This window comes from Moschus berezovskii, chromosome 12 (assembly GCF_049115385.1).
Source record: "Moschus berezovskii isolate FMDL1 chromosome 12, NW_MosBer_1.0, whole genome shotgun sequence".
NCBI lineage: Eukaryota > Metazoa > Chordata > Mammalia > Artiodactyla > Moschidae > Moschus > Moschus berezovskii.
In genome coordinates, this window is record NC_142471.1 from 96,722,178 (window position 1) to 96,743,364 (window position 21,187).

A 21,187-nucleotide genomic window follows, 5' to 3' on the forward strand; every position below is an offset into this window, starting at 1 on the left:
ATGTTATTTCTGACATACTGTATTTTTAATCAAACTTTTTATCAGTTCAGTCACTGAGTCGTGTCCGACTCTTTATGACGCCATGGACTTGAGCACACCAGGCCTCCCTGTCCGTCACCAACTCCCAGAGGTTACTTATGTCCATTGAGGCGGTGATGCCATCCAACCATCTCATCCTCCGTCGTCCCCTTCTCCTCCTGCCTTCAATCTTTCCCAGCATCAGGGTCTTTTCCAGTGAGTCAGTTCTTCACATCAGGTGGCCAGAGTATTGGAGTTTCAGCTTCAGCATCAGTCCTTCCAGTGCTCAGGACTGATTTCCTTTAGGATGGACTAGTTGGATCTCCTTGCTATTCAAGACACTCTCAAGAGTCTTCTTCAACACCACAGTTCAAAAGCATCAATTCTTCGGCAGTCAGCTTTCTTTATAGTCCAAGCCCCACATCCATACATACATGACTGGAAAAACCATAGTTTTGACTAGACGGACCTTTGTTTTGCAAAGTAATGTCTCTGCTTTTTCATACGCTGTCTAGATCATAACTTTCCTTCCCAGGAAGAAGCATCTTTTAATTTCATGGCCGCAGTCACCATCTGCAGTGATTTTGGAGCCCAAAAAAATAAAGTCTGTCACTGTTTTTAATGTTTCCCCATCTATTTGCCATGAATTGATGGGACTGGATGCCATGATCTATTTTCTGAATGTTGAGTTTTAAGCCAACTTTTTCACTCTCCTCTTTCACCAAAGGTCTCTAGTTCTTCGCTTTCTGCCATAAGGGTGGTGTCATCTGCATATCTGAGATTATTGGTATTTCTCCCGGCAATCTTGATTCCAGCTTGTGCTTCTTCCAGCCCAGCGTTCCTCATGATGTACTCTGCATGGAAGTTAAATAAGCAGGGTGACCATATACAGCCTTGATGTACTCCTTTTCCTATTTGGAACCAGTCTGTTGTTCCATGTCCAGTTCTAACTGTTGCTTCCTGACCTGCATACAGATTTCTCAAGAGGCAGGTCAAGTTATAACACTTTTTGAAAAATATTTATTTGGCTGCACTGGGTCTTAGTTGGAGCATGAGAGAGCTTTATTTGCAGCACGTGAACTCTTAGTTGTGGCACATGGGATCTAGTTCCCTCATCAGGGCTCGAACCAGGGCCCTCTGCGTTGGGAGTGCGGAATCTTAGCCACTGGACCACTAGGGAAGTTACTCATCACACTTTTAAAGATATACAGTGTCTACTAACTACCAAAACAATTTGATTTTCTCATCACCCAATTTAAATATGCGCTGGTAATTATCCTTCTTTAACAGGAAATTTTATATCTTTTATTTTTCCTCTTGAACTTGTATATCAATTTCACTTTCTCCTTAAAAATTTATCATAATGTAATCTTTTCAGTGCTTCCCTTGAGGCTCTATGGTAAAGAACCCACCTGCCAATGCAGGAAATGTGGGTTCGATCCCTGGGTTAGGAAGATCCCACTCCAGTATTCTTGCCTATTAAATCTCATGAACAGAGGAGCCTGGCAGGCAACAGTCTATAGGGTCAAAAAGAGTTGGACACAGCTGAGCACACACACAATACCTTTTTATTTTTGAAAGTCTTTCATTGATCACCGTATCATTTTTCTGTCAGATGACCATGGATGTACATTTAAATAAAAAATATTTCTTAGGACCCTGAGGCTCTTTAAAAATTTCTTTTTGATAAGCTTGTCATTCTGATGGACAGCATTTCACAGTTCAACATAATAACAAATCTCAAATCTTGGTAAGTAATTATTAAGAGTGAGACAGGTACAGCAGCATTCAGTTTAGAGTTTTCCTTTTTGCAGCTGTAGAGCCTGAGAGGCCTTCGTCACATAAATAAACAAATGAAAGCAGAAAGCCCCGTGGGCTTGTGCGTGAGTTCATTGTCCTGAAGCTCAGTTCTCTGAACCCCGTGAGTTATACACCAAAGGTCACATGTTGATCTTTCACCAAAAAATTACGCTAAGCTGGTGACAAATTGAGCTCTCTTCAAGTCTGTTGAAACTTAATTCTCTGACTTGCTGAAGGAGTCATCAGCTCCTACAAACATTCGCGTTGTCAGCAAAAAGGAACACATTTCAAATTGTCCCTCGGGAGCTCCTGAAAGTTTGCACAGCTCAGGGCAAAACCCCACAGCATCTAATGGATTGGAGTGGGAAGAGATGATGGCGCAGTGGGTGGGCAGAAACTGTTCAAAGGCAGATCAGTTTTTGGAAAGAAATGGACTTTCTTCAAACTCTCTGCCTCTCCCTCCTTGATAAGTCTTCACACATACCCAGCTGCACCCCAGCTTGAGAGCACGGCTCAGGATGTTAACGAAAGCCCTTCTCAAGCTGGTCTCGGTGAAGGGGAGGGGCAGAGGTGGGCAGGGCAGGCCTCCGCAGTCAGGCACCCTGACAAGTGTGGCAGACTAGGGGGCTGGGAGAAGGGCAACAGGAAGTGTTGAGGCTCTGTTTTCCCTTCTAGGGCAGTGGACGCCAGAGGTGCTACCTAAAGTTTATGGAATCAGAAATAGATACTTTATTATTTTTAAAAAGACCTAAAAAGAAAACCTAAAATAAAAATCAACAGCCTCAGATATGCAGAAGACACCACCCTTATGGCAGAAAGTGAAGAGGAACTAAAGAGCCTCTTGATGAAAGAGGAGAGTGACAAAGCTGGCTGAAAACTCAACATTCAGAATACTAAGATCATGGCATCCAATCTCATCACTTCATGGCAAATAGATGGGGAAACAGAGACTATTTTCTTGGGCTCAAAATCACTACAGATGGTTACTGCAGCCATGAAATTAAACGATGCTTGCTCCTTGGAAGAAAAGCTATGACTGACCTAGACAGCATATTAAAAAGCAGAGACATTACTTTGCCGACAAAGGTCATCTACTCAAAGCTATGGTTTTTCCAGAAGTCATGTATGGATGTGAGAGCTGGACCATAAAGAAAGCTGAGCACGGAAGAGTTGATGCTTTTGAATTGTGGTGTTGGAGAAGACTCTTGAGAGTCCCTTGGACTGCAAGGAGATCCAACCAGTCCATCCTAAAGGAGATCAGTCCTGAATATTCATTGGAAGGACTGATGCTGAAGCTGAAACTCCAATGCTTTGGCCATCTGATGCGAAGAACTGATTCATTGGAAAAGACCCTGATACTGGGAAAGATTGAGGTGGGAGAAGGGGATGACAGAGGATGAGATGGTTGGTTGGCATCACTGACTTGATGGACATGAGTTTGAGCAAACTCCAGGAGTTGGTGATGGACAGGGAGGCCTGACGTGCTGCAGTCCATAGGGTCGCAAAGAATCAGACACGACTGAGTGACTGAACTGAACTGAACTGGCCAAGGCCAGTGGAGGACATTCTGTGTAACCTGGAAATGATGAAAAAGCCTCAGGTGTGGCTTCACCAGGGCAGGGAGGAGCTGCCCCAGGAAAGGATACACAAGTCACTGGTTCCCCTAGGGCCCTGGGTGCTGCCAGAGGGGAGGAGGCCAGGTGGACGTGGTTGACCCTGACCGTGGGGGCCTTTGGAGAGGGTTTATCCTTCACCTTCTAGGATTCCTGCCAGGTGTCCTCACGGAGATGCCGCCCTGGGGCTCAGAACTGCTCTCTGACTGTGTTCTGTTTCCCATCCTCTTCCAGGAAAACCTGGGCTTTTCCACGAGGTCCCAGTGATGTCCGTGTGCCATGCCAGGCTGCTTTTAGGAACGGCCAGCGTGATGAAACATTAGGAGCTGTAAACAGCGTGCCCTCACAGGGTCCGGCGTGTCCCAGCTCCCTTCCAGGCAGTTGAGGAATGGGGTCCTTTCCAAGGAGAGGCTGTGCCTTGATTAGGAGCCCCGCCTGCCCTGGCATGAAATTCAAAACAGGAAAGGGTGCCCGGAGTGGAGCTGCATCCCTGCCAAGCCTGGATCGAGGTCCCGGGGGCTCAGCGGGGCTGTTTGTCTGCCTCTTTTCTGAAGCACTGGTGCAGCTGCTCCTGAGCATAGGGCAGGGGCATACACACGCGCGCACACACACACCCCGCCCGCAGGCCCAGCAGGTGGCCTCCAACAGGAGTCAGCCCCCAAACCTTCCGGTGCCCGAAGCATGCCAGGAGTGCAGAGGGAGAGGCTGTGGGTCAGGGGGACCCGTGAGGGGCTGGACTAATGACTCTCAAGTGCCCGAAAGGCTCGGCTTGGCGCAGCCCCAGGGTCAGGCTCTCGTGTGCGTGAAAAATGCTTAGACTTCCCTTGAAGGCAGAGGTCTGCAGGGTAATGCCCTTCGCTGGCTGCTGGCCGAGGGGAACACAGTGTTACAAGGAGACTGAGGCCTGGAGAGGCCTAGGAATGAGCCCGAGTTTGAGAACAGGCCTTCCTACTTCAAGACCTGGTCTTACCACACTGTCATCCCTAAAAAGACAGGGCCTGTGTGGGCAGCGGTGCAGCCAAGGGGACCAGTCTGAAAGGCCTGGGGACCACGGCCCGGGGCAGTGGAGCCGCATCAGTGAGACCAGGGGCCAGAGCTGGACAGTCCCAGAGCAGCAGGCAGGGCCCAGCCCCGCCGTGGGAGCCCCTGGGCGCACCAGCGGGGCAGAGCCCTCAGCCAGAGCTCGGAGACACGGCCCCGGAGCCCTCCTCCTCAGCCCAGCTGGCTCCCTGCCCCCGGGGGAGTGGGGAGGCCTGGAGCTGCCTCTGGGGCACCCCGAGGGGCCTGGTGGGGCTGCGCAGGGAAGGCCACAAGGACCTTTTTCAGCAGCGGACATCGAGCCTGAGTCGCAGAGGACAGGGCTGACTCGGGGCCCGGGTCAGGTGGGGCGAGGCTATTTGCGGAGTCTGGAGCGCGGCTCAGGAGCCCACCGAGCAGGAGGTGGGTGGGCAGAGGGCTGGTGCTGGAGGAGGCTTGGTGCACACGTGCCAGTGCAGGCTGGGCGCACACTTGGGGGCCACCGGGAGGCAGCAGGCAGAGGGCACAGCACCTGGACACGACTGGTCCCGGCGGCACGTGGGCAGCAGCGGCCACGTGCGCGAGAGGCCAGGACCCGGAAGAGAGTGAGAGGCCTGAGCCACAGCCAGGCGCCGCAGGGGGAGGAGGGCAGCCCGGGGCCACCGCCACCCACAGCCAGCCCAGAGCTCCAGCAAGGCTCACGGCCTGCAGCCCGAGGCCGGGAATGGGAGCCACCAATAAGCGCTAGGCTTGGACAACCAGCAGAATCACTCCAGAACCCTGACGGCCTGGAACTTTCCCATTTCACCCCAGATGTGCCATCTGCCCACAGGAAATGGAGTGGACTCCCAGGATGCCCCACCCAACTGCCTTTGGCCCCGGGGGGGTGGGCCCCTCCCTGGTGGCCTCTGGGACAAGTTGCCAGGTTTGCCCCAAAGACAGTTCAGTTCAGTCACTCAGCCGTGTCTGACTCTTTGCAACCACATGGACTGCAGCACACCAGGCTTACCTGTCCATTAGCAACTTCCGGAGTTACTAAAACTCAATGTCTATCAAGTCGGTGATGCCATCCAACCGTCTCACCCTCTGTTGTCCCCTTCTGCCCTCAATTTTCCCAGCATCATGGTCTCTTCCAATGAGTCAGCTCTCATTAGGTGGCCAAAGTATTGGAGTTTCAGCTTCAGCATCAGTCCTTCCAATGAACACCCAGGACTGATCTCCTTTAGAATGGACTGGTTGGATCTCCTTGCAGTCCAAGGGACTCTAACGAGTCTTCTCCAGCACCACAGTTCAAAAGCATCCATTCTTCGGCTCTCAGCTCTCTTTGTAGTCCAACTCTCACATCCACACATGACCACGGGAAAAACAGCCTTGACTAGACGGCGTGTCAGTCCCTCAGTCATGCCCAACTCTTTGCCACTTCATGGACTGCAGCCCACCAGGCTCCTCTGACCATGGGATTCTCCAGGCAAGGATACTGGAGTGTGTTGCTATTTCCTTTTCCAGGATCTTCCTGACTCAGGGATTGAACCAGGTCTCCTGCACCCCAGGCGATTTCTCTACCAACTGAGCTACGAGGAAAGCCCTGACTAGACAGACCTTTGTCAACAAAGTGATGTCTCTTGTTTGTCACAGACTGCAGTCAGCGTCTGCAGTGATTTTGGAGCCCAAGAAATAAAATCAGCCACAGTTTCCACTTTCTCGCTATCCATTTACCAAAATCGGCACTTGCCAAGAGCATTGCCAGCGACTGAACAACAAGGGCGTTTGCTGTCTGCCTCTGCAGAGACTGCGGCCTGTGCTGCTGGGGCTGCCAAACTCAACCCCCAAGGGACTGCAGGGTGGAGGGAGGCGCTCTGTGCTCCAGGGAGTCTGGTGGGACTGGTCTGTAGAGAGCTAAATACTTTCAGGAACTGATTTCACGATCCCAACCCTTGTTAGGATCAAGGGACTCTCAAGAGTCTTCTCCAACACCACAGTTCAAAAGCATCAGTTCTTCTGTGCTCAGCCTTCTTTACGTCCAACTCTCACATCCATACGTGACTACTGGAAAAACCATAGCTTTGACTAGACAGACCTTTTTCGGCAAAGTAATTTCTGCTTTTTAACATGCTATCTAGGTTGGTCATAGATTTTCTTCTAAGGAGTGAGCACCTTTGTATTTCATGGCTGCAGTCACCATCTGCAGTGATTTTGGAGCCCAAAAAAATAACATTTGTCACTGTTTCCCCATTTATTTGCCATGAAGTGGTGGGACAGGATGCCATGATCTTAGTTTTCTGAAAGTTGAGCTTTAAGCCAACTTTTTCACTCGCCTCTTTCACTTTCATCAAGAGGCTCTTTAGTTCCTCTTCACTTTCTGCCATAAGGGTGGTGTCATCTGCGTATCTGAGGTTATTGATATTTCTCCCGGCAATCTTGATTCCAGCTTGTGCTTCTTCCAGCCCAGTGTTCCTCATGATGTACTCTGCATATAAGTTAAATAAGCAGGGTGACAATATACAGCCTTGATGTACTCCTTGCCCAATTTGGAACCAGTCTGTTGTTCCATGTCCAGTTCTGACTGTTGCTTCCTGACCTGCATACAGGTTCTCAAGAGGCAGGTCAGGTGGTCTGGTATTCCCATCTCTTTCAGAATTTTCCACAGTTTGTTGTGATCCACACAGTCAAAGGTTTTCACATAGTCAATGAAGCAGAAGATGTTTTTCTGGAATTTGCTTGCTTTTTGCTCTGATCCAACAGATGTTGGCAATTTGATCTCTGGTTCTTCTGCCTTTTCTAAATCCAGCTTGTCCACCTGGAAGTTCTCGGTTCACATACTGTTGAAGCTAGAGAGTGGCCCCTGCTTGCCACAGCTACGGAAAAGCCACATCCTGCTGTTACTGGGAGGGAGACCCCTTCCAGAGCCTGAGAGTGGGCTCTTGTCTAACACTCAGAAATGAGTTGTCTGAGGAGACACCCATGCTGACAAAGCAAGAGCCTTTATTGGGCGGGGGCGCCAGGTGGAGAGCAGCAGGTGAGGGAGCCCAGGAGGGCTGCTCTGCCACGTGGCTCGCAGTCTCGGGGTTTCTGGGGATGGGGTCAGTTTCCGGGCTGTCCTCCGCCAGTCAATCTGACTCTGTCCGTCCTGGTGGCACACGCCTCGCTTAGCCAAGGTGGACGCCAGTGAGGAGGGTTCTGGGAGGTGGTAGGACATGTAGCATCTCCTTCTGACCTTTCCCAAGCTCTTCCAGTTCTAGTGGCTTGTTAGTTCCGTGTTCCTTACTAGGACCTCCTGTCATAAAATCACTCTTGCAAATAGTCACGATGGTGCTTGGCCAGGGTGGGCAGTTTTAGTCAGCGTGTTTCCACGAACACAGCCATGAAGATCCAGGGCAGCCAGAAATAAATAGTTTTCAGAAAACATCCTTCCTGGGTCACACCCCTTCAAGCCTAACTTTTCTCGTCCAGATGGAGCTTCTCCAGGGGCTTCTAGCCCAGGACATGCCTCAGGAGAGACCGGTGCTCACCCAGAAATACAGAGGTCGCGGGAGCTCCGGGGGCCCCGTGGGGACTCCCCGAGGACCCCCGCCACAGAGCAGGCAGGGAGGATGCCCGTCCCCGGGCCTGGCGTGAGGACGCCCGTGGGCACATCCACGCCAGGCCCCGGGGAGGTGCTGCGGGGCCTCTTCCCCTGGTCCGATCCTCCCTGGCAGCCTCCCTCCCTGCACCGTGAGGACCCCTCCATGCGTGGGGCACCCGTGACATCTGTTGGACAACTGGCTTCTGATGACTTAGGTCTGACAAGTCTAGGGTTTGACTTCCCCCTGTGATCCCCTTCGAGGGATGGTGGTACCAAGGGGGCTTCCTCCTCCGGGGGAGAATCGGGTTTCCATGCACTGGCTCACGGACGCCCCCTGCTGTCCAAGACGCAGAATCCGGCAAGCAACCTGTCAACCCTTGCAAGGTGCAAGGATGTTGACAGCGGTTTATTCACAACAGACCCAAGGTGGGAGGAGCCCAGCTGGCCCTCCACAGGAGACGAGAGGCAAACCGCGGTGGATGCACGCAAGCGGGAACAGACTGTGGGTCCGTGCAGCCCTTTGGGAGCCTTACCCGAAAGATGGTCTATGTGACGTTCCAGGCTGAACTAGTCTATGGCGAGCAGGGTCGGAGGACACTGTCTCTGGGACATGACCCTGGAGCACTCTGGGGAGGTGATTGCAGACGGTGAGCGTGTGCAGGCTCACAGGCACTTCTTTCACCGTTCCTGTGTGTTTGGAAATTTTCATAGTAAGATGTCCGGGAGATGCTTATAGAGCCTGCCCTAGGGCATGGGTGTGATCAGATCTGCGTTTGTAGAAGATGCACATGGTGCTAAAGGACCACATGCTGGAGAGGACGTGGAAAAGGTGGCCACTGTTTGTAGCGGTCCTCGCGCGGGTCTGTCCTGCTCCGTGGTGGGCACTGTCCTAGGTCTGCGGACACAGCATGAGCTGGATCAAGACAGCCTGTGCCCTCGTGGGGGGGACACAGCAAGACACACGCTCAAGTGGACACATCACGGCTCAGGGGCTGAACTGTGCAGCGGAGACAGACACAGTGCGGTAAGGACACGGCTGGGGGTTCTTAGAGGTGTGAAGGAAGCAAGGGAGGGAGCCAGTTAGCTGCTGTCGGGGGAAGGGACAGCTGGCGCAGAGGCCCTGGGGGGGCCGCCTGGGCACGCTGGGCAGAGGCGGGTGGAGACCAAACAGGTGGGTGGGTGGGGCTTCGGAGACCAGAGGAAGCTGCTGGGCAGAGGTGTGGCGTGAACACACTTCAGGGGCAGGGTGGGAGCAGGCCACTCCTCAGGGAGCGGCAAGAGTCCAGGACGGTGGCCTGGCCCTGGGCTGGGTGGAAAGGTAGAAACTGTCAGACCTGAAGGCACAGTGGTTCGAAGGCAGAGTCAATGGGATTCCTTGATGGATTATACACAGGGATGAGAAAAGAAGGGAATTTCCCAGGACCACAAGCTTATAGTCTGCGCAGCAAGGGGAGTTTACTGTTGCAGGAAAGACCATCAGAAAACAGGCTGGGAGGAGCTGGGGGTGGGCCTGGTCAAGTTTGAGGTCTGCACGACTCAGCCCTGGGCGTCCAGGCTGGGATGGACGGACGGACGGTGCAGCGGGGGAAGGGTCGCAGTGACAGACCGAGCTGGCTAAAGGCTGAGTGATGGGCCCACAGGTGCTGGGTGGGGAGGGAAGGCCCCGCTGCTGGTGGCCTGGGGCCCACAGATGGCAGGTGCAGGCAGGCCCCTGCCGCCGTTGGGAGGAGCGAGCAGCAGCAGGTCCACGTCCGGGTGAGGAAGTGGAAGCCGGGAGCGGCAGCTCTACCTGGGACTCACACATGTGAGGCTGCTGCCCACCTGGTCCCGGCCCTGGCGGGCGTCCAGGGCGCCCCGGGGTGTTCAGTCTCACCACGAGCTCTTGGCAGGCCCACGGTGCCTCGGTGGTGCTCCCGCAGGTCGGCTCCGGTAACTGCAGCCATCCCGGCGCACAGCGGCCGCACTCAGGTGTCCGCACTGGCTGCCACTATTGGGATGCTCTCCCCCCAGAGCCCTGCCCGGCTCCCTCTTTCTTCCTGCTCACGCAGATGTGGCCTCGTCAGGCCAGCCGACCTCCTTAGTGAAACGGGAACACCACCCACCCCACCCCCCACCGCCATCGCTGGGTTTCCTCATCTGCTTTACTTGCGTGAACCTCTCTCCAAAGCCTACCAGCTGATGACGTAACGTCTCCCTGTTCCTCCCCCTGGAACATGAGCTCCCTGAGGTCAGAGGCTGGACCTCCAATACCTCGTCCATCCTCCACGAGCACCTGCTGAACATTGGAACAACCGGACAGCCTGGTGTTTTTCACTCAAAAACGGGGTCTCATGTGTGTGATGCTGTGGTGGGGCCCCCAGGGCCCCCAAGGGGCTGACTCACCAAGTCTGTGTCACCTTTATTGAGTTATGCAGAAGAACGGGTCGCCCAGAGCCCCTGAAGTGTGGAGTTGGAGCAGACGGGGCTCCTTCCAAGTCGTCCCGGTGGACGGCTGCTGTCTTGGCCTCCCCGCTGACCTTGCCCCTCCTGGCTTTCTTCTGGAAACGCTCTCTGCTCTCCGTCTGAGTGGCTCAGCCGAGTTCGCAGGCATTGCCCCAGCCCCCTGGGGAGAAGTCCCAGGGTGGCGGGCATCCAGGGGCTGCAGTGACTGACCTCCTGACACCTGGAAGAACCCCCACATGGGCAGACGCCAGACGGAGCACAGAGCCATGAGGATGGGCCAGGGACCGCATCCTGGGTGCCTGGATTCAGCCACGATCCGTCTTGCTGGATAGCGCGCAGCCAGCACATTAGCCCTGAAAGCTTCCCACCCACCAGCAGCAGCTGCCCGGGCCAGCTGTCGAAGCCCAGGGCCCGCATCCGGGGCCCAGTGGGGATGAAGCACTCCAGCGGCCTTGGGCACAGAGCCCGCCTCCCACAGCCCCGCCTGGACCCACAGGAGGCGAGAACCTCTGCCTTCAGGTGCCGCTTCTAGGGCGTGGTCATCCGTCTGAAGATGCTGGCGTCTGAACTACTGGGTTTCAGGCAGCGAATTCTCCACAACAACACATCAGTACTTCCTACGTTGAAAGGACTCTGGGCTGGGACTCAGGAAGGCACAGGGGTGCGGCTGGAAGCAGGGCACCCCCTCTCTCTGGACTCAGTTCAGTGTCGGAAAAGTGAGGGAGGGGGGCGTTCGTTCGCTTCCCGCCACTCTGGTGATTATTTGCTCGTGTGGGAGATCCCTGGTTTTCCACTGGCATTTTCAAAAACCAGAATATTTCATGCAAAATGGGAAAATCTATAGGTCGTATGTGTGAAACATAAAGAATAATTATAAACATGCCTGAGATCGCGACCCCAGTCGGAAGGGAAGGCACCTCCCCGCAAGGTCATGTGTGTGAAACGTAGAGAATAATTGTAAACACGCCCGAGATCGCGGCCTGGTCAGCGCCTCCCCGCGAGCCCTCTGCGGGCCCCTCCCGCAACGGCGCCCGCTGCCCCGACTCTGACGGCGAGCACCTCACTCTGTCTGCACTTGCATCACCTTAGACACCTAAGCGACGCTTCATCCGGCTTGGTTTTGAGTTTTGTGTGATACACTGTAAAAGGCGAAGGGTTTATATGATCTGAAGAGAAGCCAGAGTGCACACACGGTGTTGGAGAAAAGAAAGAGCCTTTCTTTCTTTTGAACCTCGTGGGCGCTACTATCGTTTCCCAGGACCGTGACGTGAACGCAGAACAGGACCCATGGCTGCGCGCGTGCTTGTCTCACTTCTCATCCATCATTTTATTGCGATGGCCACTCCACTGTGATGGTCTGCAAGGTGGCTTCTGCTTTTCTTTCTTCTTTTTTTTGATATAGTCCTCACCAGCTTCAAAAACTCGTTTCAAATCCAAATTTGCTGAGGTTTTAAAATTACGAGTCAGTGTTGCATTTCACCCACCTGCCTCTCCTGCGCCCGCTGTCCCACTCGCAGCCACTCGCTCGCCGACGCAGCGCTGACTCGCGGCCTCCCTTCCTCTCACCGTTCTTGTTTCGTCTGCTTCTGAAGCACGTCTCGGCCTGTGGGGTCTTCGTTCCCCAACCGGGGATTGAACCCAGGCCTGCGGCCGTGAAGGCACCAAGTCCCAGCCGCTGGACCGCCAGGGCATGCCTCCCACTGTTCTTATCAGGCTTTGCTACTCTCATGGAAACAGCAGGGATGGTTGGCCTTTCTCCTATTCTCTGAAAGAGCTTGTATAAGGTTTCATCTTTTGTTACTTTCACATTAGGTGGAAATTGCCAATAAAGCCACCTGCGCTCAGGGTTTTATTTGGGGGAAGACTTTTTTCATTCATGTTGTAAAAAATTCGGTTTTTTCTAAGTCAGTTTTCTCACTGCAGTGAAAACACCGCACCCAGAGAGTAGCCCCCACTCATCACAGCTAGAGAAAGCCCAATGCAGCCACAAAGTCCCAGCACAGCCAAAAATAAATAAATACTGCAATTCAGAAAGACACGTGCATCTTTATGTTCACAGCAGCACTAGTCACAATAAACAAGACACGGAGACAGCCTAAACGGCCGTCAGCAGATGACTGGATAGAGACGTGGCGCACATGCACAGTAGAATAACGCGCGTGTGTGTGCATGCTGAGCCCCGCCCGGCCCCTCAGTGGAATAACGCGCGTGTGTGTGCATGCTGCGTCCCGCCAGGCCCCTCAGTGGAATAACGCGCGTGTGTGTGCATGCTGAGCCCCGCCAGGCCCCTCAGTGGAATAACGCGCGTGTGTGTGCATGCTGAGTCCCGCCAGGCCCCTCAGTGGAATAACGCGCGTGTGTGTGCATGCTGAGCCCCGCCAGGCCCCTCAGTGGAATAACGCGCGTGTGTGTGCATGCTGAGCCCCGCCAGGCCCCTCAGTGGAATAACGCGCGTGTGTGTGCATGCTGAGTCCCGCCAGGCCCCTCAGTGGAATAACGCGCGTGTGTGTGCATGCTGAGCCCCGCCAGGCCCCTCAGTGGAATAACGCGCGTGTGTGTGCATGCTGAGCCCCGCCAGGCCCCTCTGTCCCTGGGATTCTCCGGGCAAGAATACTGCAGTGGGTGCCACGCCCTCTCCAGATCTTCCTGACCCAGGGATCAAACCCATGTCTCTTATGTCTCCTGTGTTGGCAGGTGGATTCTTTACCACTAGCGCCCCCTGGGAAGGCCTGATGGAATAATACTCAGCCAAAAAATAATGAAATAGTGGCGTTTGCAACAATGTGGATGAAACTAGAGATGACCACACGAGTGAAGGCGGTCACAGAGAAAAACAAGTATTATACGCCGTCACATACATTCAGAGTCCAAAACACGACCCAGACGAGCTTGTTCACAAAACTGAGGCAGACTCACAGACAGAGAGCTGGAGAACAGGCCTGCGGTGGCCAGGAAGGGCGGGTCGCGAGTCTGCGGTTAGCAGATTCAAGCTAGTGCATATAATGTGCTTTGCTCAGTCACTTTGCTGTAACCAGAAACTAACACGCTATTGTAAATCAACTGCATTTCCATAAAATAAATCGAAAAACAAAGCCAAACCTGAGAAGAGTTAGGTTTGCACATTAAAGAAATTGCAGAATTTGCTAATATATTTTGGCAAAGTTGTGGGGAATGTGTGTGGAAATGTAATCTAAGGGTATTGGGTCATGGTGGGAGCAATATAACTTTAAAAAGAAACTTTCATTTATGCTATTTTAAAAAATTTACTGATGTATAGTTGACTTACAAAGCTGTGTTAGCCCAGGTGTACAGAAAAGTGAATCCGTTTTCCATATATATATAAATCTTTTGAATTTGACATAGCTTTAGACTTACTGAGAATTGCACTAATATTACAAAAAATTGCGGCAGCCTTAGATCCCCAGATGTTACTATTTCCCCGCATTAGCATTATCTTTCTCCATGTATACACATGTGTATGTGCATATACACAAATTATTTCTGAGTAATTTGTAAGCATAACCCCTCCACCCCAGTACTTCAGTGTGTGTTTCCTGAAAACAAAGACAGGCTCTCACACGACCGCAGTGTGACGGCCAAACGCAGGGGCTTCGCTGGAAAAGGCACTGCTACTCCAATCCCTCACTCTCCTAAAAACGCTTTTTTGGGGAAAACCCTGGACCCTGAGCGGCAGTCGTTACCCTTTCAGCTCAGCTCAGTTCAGGCGCTCAGTCGTGTCGACTCCGCAACACCGTGAATCAGAGCACGCCAGGCCTCCCTGTTCGGCATAGTCCCTCAGCCTCTGGGGTTCATGACCTTGAATTAGAGGCTAGCACTTGGTTTGCGGAAACGTCCCTCAGTTTGGGTTTGTCGGATGTTTGCTCACAGTTGGATTCAGGTGTGAATCTGGGTAAGTGTACTGCGGAAATGAAACTGCTTTTCTCAGTTCTCCTATGTTGAGGCACCCGATTTTGCTGTGTCCCACGGCAGATGTGACTTCCCTTTTCAGGCTGATTTGGTGTCTGCCTGGCTCCTCTACTGTAGGCACACTCTTTCCGCTGTGCTATTACTAAGGATCTACGAGCAGATACGTTGAACCTGCTTATCTACCCTACAGCTGCTATTTTCCAGCAGACTTTCAGCTTCCAGCCCTTTAAAAAATACATTTGCTAAATTTGGCTTAATTTCTCAACATGGATTTGCTTGCTCATGAATAAGCAGATTCTGAATTCCCTGGGCCAGCTGAAGCAATCTGAGTGGGTCTCAGCATCTGGTCCTTTGGTTTAAGCAAAATCCAAACTCAGTGTGGAATGAAGTTGAGATGACAGCAATTCCTTTAGGAGCCAGGTGTGTTGGATGAACTTGCCACGTGCAGACATTGGTGAGACAAATGCCCGACTCTGGGGGAAGCGGGGCAGGTAGGGGCTGTTCTCTGCGGGTCAGCGAGGCAGGGGCTTCCTGACTCCAGGGAACAGTTTGGACCTTGCAGTTCAGAGGACCCCCGCCAGCTCTTCCCTGCCAAGTGCAGAATGAGCTGCAGTTCCCTCGGCTAGCAGAAGAGCTGGGTGGTCATTAGAGAGACGTGACCCACAGGAACCTGGGGCAGCAGTGAATGAGACGCGGTTCCCAGGGCTGAAGTCGACGGGAAACGCACTAAGGGTCAACTTGATCCACTTAACTGAAGCAACAAACTGGATTCTCAGTGAACACAGCCAGCCCTGGGTCACTGTGTAGAAGTCACAGCCCTTGCTCAGTGGTCAGACCTGAATCAGCTCACAGACCCATAGTCCTAATTAAGGAAAAGTTGGGCATTCCCGGGGAAGGATCCTGTGCTAGCCCCAGGGTGTTAAAAAAAAACACAGCAGCAACCTTCCTTTCAGCCTTTCTGGAAAGACCTGCAGCCACGTCCCCAAACTGAGCCCCGGGGAGAGGAAGATAGTCTGACCTTCAGGGAATCACTAGACGCTGACCCTAGCCAACACTAACCCTCACCAGAGAGGCCCCGCCAGAAACCAACCCTGCGGGCATCCTGACCTTGGGCTTCCAAGCTCCAGCACTGTGAGAAAACACATTTCTGTTGTTTAAGACCCTGTCTGTGGGCGGTAGCCCCTGCAGACTAACCTGAGTTTGCCCTCAAGCTCACCTAACGCCCAGGTAAGCTGCAGGAGCAGGCGGCTTCCCCTGGGGGCACCCTCTCCCTGCCCTCCTCTTGCACCTCTGGTTTTATGACGGTGGTGGTGGTTTATCGTGTCCGACTCTGGGGACCCCATGGACTGTATCCCGCCAGGCTCTTCTGTCCATGGGCTTTTCCAGGCAAGAATACAGGAGTGGGTTGCCATTCCGGGGATAGTCCCCACTCAGGGATCAAACCCAGGTCTCCTGCATTGCGGGCGGATTCTTTGCCGACTGAACGAGAGAAGCCCCTGGTTTTATGGGGAGTTCCCTAAAACAGTCTGCTGACCAATGAAAATAGAGTCTGCTGTAATCACGCTGAGCTGGACTGATGGTGTCACAGCCTGACTTGACTGGCCCCGGTGATGGCAGGGACGGGAGGTCTACCCAGTGGGCCACTTTCAAGTGGTCGATTTGGTTGTGTCACCTGCTTTTCCTTGGGGGCGGGGGGAGAAGTGACTGAGATATTTGCCTACACTGATGGTCAGGGACTGAAGGAATGGGTTTGGGGGGTCAGGGTGAAGGGGGTCTGGGGAAGAAGTATGGGAACGGATGGCCTTCAGGCATCCCACACGCATCTCACTGCATGTCCTGCTGCGCAGGACGTGCTGGACAGTCAGGTGGAGAAGATGGCCCTTTCTGCCCGTGTCGGCCAGCTGCCTTGTCCAGCCAGCCCACTATTTGCACAAAAAGCCCATGACAGAAGGGCCAGTGGAGGCACAGATGCATGCCATCTGCAGGTTACCAACCTGGGTCTCTCCCCACCGAGGGCAGTCTGGCTGCTGCTGCCGCCCAGGGCACAGTCTGTGGGCTGTGAGACCCACAAGGAGCAGTGGGTGGTGTGGGGTCCCACCCTGGGCTCCAGCCCGCTCCACCCCATGGGACCTTCCTGCATGTGTGTGTTAGTCACTCAGTCATTCCAACTCTCTGTGGCCCCACAGACTGCAGCCCACCAGGCTCCTCGGTCCATGGGATTCTCCAGGCAAGAATACTGGAGTGGGTTGTCGCTGCCTCCTCCAGGGGCCTCCCCGAGGGTACGCTTGTGGTGGCCGCGGTTTTCCCTCCCGTGGCGAGCCTTCCTGAGTGTTCTCTTCAGTTCACAGTAACCACCCACGACCGCCGCCCACCAAGGGGCCAAGGGGCCCGACACCCAGGCCGCCCCAGCCTCCCTGGGATGCGTCATTCAGACGGGCGACCTGAGGGCCCAAGCTGCTGTCTCTCAGACGTGTTCTCAGCCGGCAGCCGATAAACCGCACCGGCGGTCCTGTGCCCAGAAAGCACGGCCGGGACGCCGAGGGCGAGGACCCGTCTCCCGCACACTTTAGGGCCCGCATTTGCCGTCAGAGCTCCTGATGCTGGCATCGGCCGTTTGGACGTCCTGGTATCGGGGAAGGAACGCGTCCCGCCGGGAAGCTCCCCCTGCACACAGGTTTTGGTAAACAGGATTCACTCCTCCTTCCTGCCAACGTTTGCTAACTGTGCTTTCTCCAGCAACTTCAAGAAGGGGGGGTGAGGCCGCTCCCCGCTCTGCAGAGGGGCCCCCGGAGGATGGAGCGGCGGCGGCGGGGCGTCCTGGAGCCAGGGGGCCCGGAGGCGCGGCCTAACCGTGTATCCGGAGCCAGGGCTCATTTGCTCCCCGCGAGGCTCCAAAAACCACTTCTCCCCCGAGCGGAGACAGGCAGCATTTGGAGACGGGCTGCCGAGAGAGTTAACGGTGAGACACACACGTGCGACCATCCCGTGCGGCTGCTCTCCGACTGAAGTGCGGGTGAGCGATCCCCCCCGACCGTCCCCAAGAACCCGCGCGCCCGGCTGCGGCGTGCGGGCCGCACGGAGCCCTCCCCGCCGCAGCCGGGTTATTTTCGGCCACGAGGTCTCCGGATTTTAACAGACCGCAGACCTGCCCCTGAAAGGACTCGGAGGGGCAGAAACGGAGGCGAGGGGGTGTGGCGGGGCCGCGCCGGGGCGGGGAGGGCGGGGAGCGCCGGGGTTCGGGGCGCCCGCCCGCGGTGACGCGCGCCCCCAGCCCGCCGCAGCGCCACTGCAATGGCTGAGCCGGGCCGTCGGACGCCGCCGCCCGGAGCCCCGGAGCCGCCCGCCTGCGGGGAGCCTCGGTGAGCAGCCCCGGCCGCCCCCGGCCCCGCGCGCCGCCGCGACCCGGCCCGGCCTCCGCGAAGCGCCCGCGCCTGGCACCGTGCGTCCCCCGCGCCTTGCGCGGCAGGGCGGCTGCGGGGTGGCAGGCCGGCAGCGCACGCTCGTCCCCGCCCGCGGCCGGGAGACAGCCCGGAGGTGGACCAGGGCTGGGATGGGAGTGGTCTGCAGGTGGCCGTAAGGTGGCCCAGGGTTGGTCGGGGGTGGCCTGGGGGTGACCCGGAGGGGGTCCGGGGGTGGCCCGAAGTTGGCAGGTGGCGGGGTGACATCCCGCGGGCCGAGGCCCTGCGCCCCCGAGGCGCCCTCGCCGGGGGCAGGGGTCCTTTCTGCGTCTCCAGGCGCCCTCGCGGGCTCTCGGCCACCGCTCTGGGCCGTGCTTGTCTCCCGGGACCCGGCGGGGCGCGGCGGCGGGCGCACAGGCCCCACTGCGCCGCGGCCTCGGGGCCTGGGTAGGCGCGCAGGTGGTCGCTGGGGGCCTCGACTCCGGCGTTTATGCGTCGCCCACCTCAGGAAGGCGCGGCCCTGGCGATTTTTTTTTTTTTTGTCCAGTTTTTAACCTCTTGCATTCCCGTTTCCGGGGGTGGCGACGCAGCTGTCGGATGCTCACAGAATCGGAAGCTACGGGATGAAGGGTTTGATTGGTTGTCAGGAGCCAGAGAGGAGGCGCGGCCTCCCGTTTTCCTAGAAACACCTGCCCCTCCCTTTGACCTTGCGTCTTGGGAGAAGCGGATGCGCTTCTCGGCAGCGCCTTCCTGCTGCGCATCTTAGGTTCTGATTCATTTTCCTCTTCCTGCGCTGCCGAGCGCGCGGGAGCTTCCCTACCGCTTGTTGTCTGCAGCTATCGGGGCCTGGATGACGCCGCAGGTCCTGGCTCTGAGCTGCAGGACAGCGGGAGTGGGAAGTGCCGCTCGACCTCCAGCCGCCACGAAGCAGGGCTGTCGGGCTGGGAGGACCACAGCCCACCTGGGGAGGGGAGGGAAAGGTTGCCTGGCAGGGTGTCTGCTCGGCCCAGAGTGGAGTAAACACGGGGTCTTGGGACCCTCCTAGCCCTTTGCGCGCCTCTGAAAGCTGATTTGTGTCCGTGAATTAAGACTCATTCGGCAACTATTAATACCTGCAGTATTTCCCGCACAGTTATGGCAGGTAGACCTTCTTGTATTAAAGAGCAACGTTTCTCCTTTGTATTAAGGAGTGTTTTCCGGGTAGCTCAAACGGTGGAGAATCTGCCTACAATGTGGGAGACCCGGATTCCATCTCTGGGAGGGGGAAGATCCCCTGGAGGAGGGCATGGCAACCCACTCCAGTGTTCTTGCCTGGAGAATCGCATGGACAGAGGAGCCAGGCGGGGTATGTGGTCCATGGGGTCGCGAAGAGTCAGACATGGCTGAGCAACTAACACTCACTTTCTCCTCTGAGCGTTTCCAGAACACGTCACCAGAAGGTTGGTGCGCCTTCAGGAGGCGGTTGGTGGCATCACCACCAGCAAGTCTCTGGGTCTGGAATTTAGAAACCCTGAGTTTGCGTTCATGATACTTGCAAGGTCAAAGCAACTGTGACCATGGCGCAACAGTAAACACCGTTAAAGAAAACTGAGAAAAAGAGCATGGTGACCAAACGTCGCGCGGTGCACAGCCTGCCGCGCGCCAGGCGCCGCCCCGGCCCTCACCCTGTGCACAGCTGCCACCCGGAGAGCAGGGCACTGCCGGGCTCAGGCGAGGCCCGAGGGGGCTGCGGCCAGGAAGCCAGGCTCGGGGCGCGTCCTCAGGAGCTGGAACGTGCAGAGGGATGGTCTCACAGTGAACCTTCTGGAAGCGAGGGACCTGAGCCTGGGGCTGGGAGGCCTTATCCGAGTCACAGACAAGCAGTGCGCCTCGAGTCTCTCAGGCACAGTCCAGAGACGGGACCTCCACCTGGGCCTCCACACTCCCCCGGCCTGCGCCCTCCCCTCTGCCCTGCCCAGCCTGGGGCTCTGAAGACCCCCTCTCCCAGCAGAGCTGCCTGGCCTGCATGCTCCCCCTGCCACCCAGCAGGGCCCTGGGCCTGGACCCTTCCTATCAGGGCTCGGTCGGCTGTGAGCTGGACTTAGCCCCAGTACCATGCTGTGCCAGGCATAGTCCAGGGCAAAGGTGTGAGGGCTTGTCCTTAAGGCCCAGCCAGCATTTCCTGTTGAGGGTGACCTGCCTGTCGCTGACCTCAGTGATAGGGTCAAGCCTCCCAGCCCACCGGCCCCTGGAATAGGTGTCTTCAGGCCGCCACACAGGTGTGCTCTGTGCAAGCAGCCCTGGGCCCCGCTCCCTCTGTGATGCTGGGCCGTCAGGCCGGCCAGGTCCCCTACAGCAGCGTCCAGCGAAGACCCCGCAGGCCAGGGCCTTCCTTCCTGGCCTCCTCCGGGACTCAGATGAGCACTGGGTCCCCTCGGCTCCTGCAGGATCTCGGGGACCCTCTGTGCAAGTCTCCCCATGTGTGGTGGGCCCCTCCCATGTCTTCACAGGTATACCAGGTGAGCGCTTGGACCCCCTTGGCTCCCCCGTCCCTGATTAGAAAGGCAGTTCTGAAATCAGAGATAAGGGTGATCAAGACAATCAATACTGCTCCCAGTTAACACCTGCACTGCTGTGAACTGAGTGACATCCCCCCAAGTGCATATTTGAAGCCTTGCCCCCTAAGGGGATGATCTGTGGAGATGGGGTCTTTGGGAGGTGATTGGGGAGGGTAAGGTCAGGGAACTTTCTGCCTGCGTCTGCCTCGCAGGGGTTCGGAGACGCAACTGAGCGGAGTTCACCCCTTCTCTGAGGAGCCTCCCATGGTGTACATGTTCCAGATATATTTTTTTGAAGTTTTACATGTAACTAATTTTGGACTCACTGAAAAGTGGCAAGAATAGCACCAAGTTCCTCAGGCTCCCCTGGCGCTGGCGTCTGCACGTGGCGTGTGCTCAGAACCGGACAGGCACGGGCACTCCCGCACGGGCCACCGGGAGACGGGCCTTCTACGCGGCCCCAGCTCCCCACTGACCCCGTTTTCTGTCCCAGGGTCTACAAGGACCCCCGCCCCGTTCTGTCGCCTGGTATCTTACAGTCTGTGAGCCTCCAGACCTTGCCTTGTCTCTTACAAAGGTTGATACTTTTCTGAACTGTGTACCGACTAGCTGTTTTGTAAAGTGAAAGTGCCTCAGTCGTGTCTGACTCTGCAACCTCGGGGACTGTAGCCCGCCAGGCTCCTCCGTCCATGGGATTCTCCAGGCAAGAATACTGGAGTGGGTTGCCATTCCCTTCTCCAGTAGATCTTCCCGACCTGGGGATCAAACGGATCTCCTGCACGGCAGGCAGACTCTTTACTGTCTGAGTCACTGGGCTCCTCGATTTGAGTCTCTCTGCTCCTTCTTGGGGCGGGAGTGTGATGTGCATTTTTA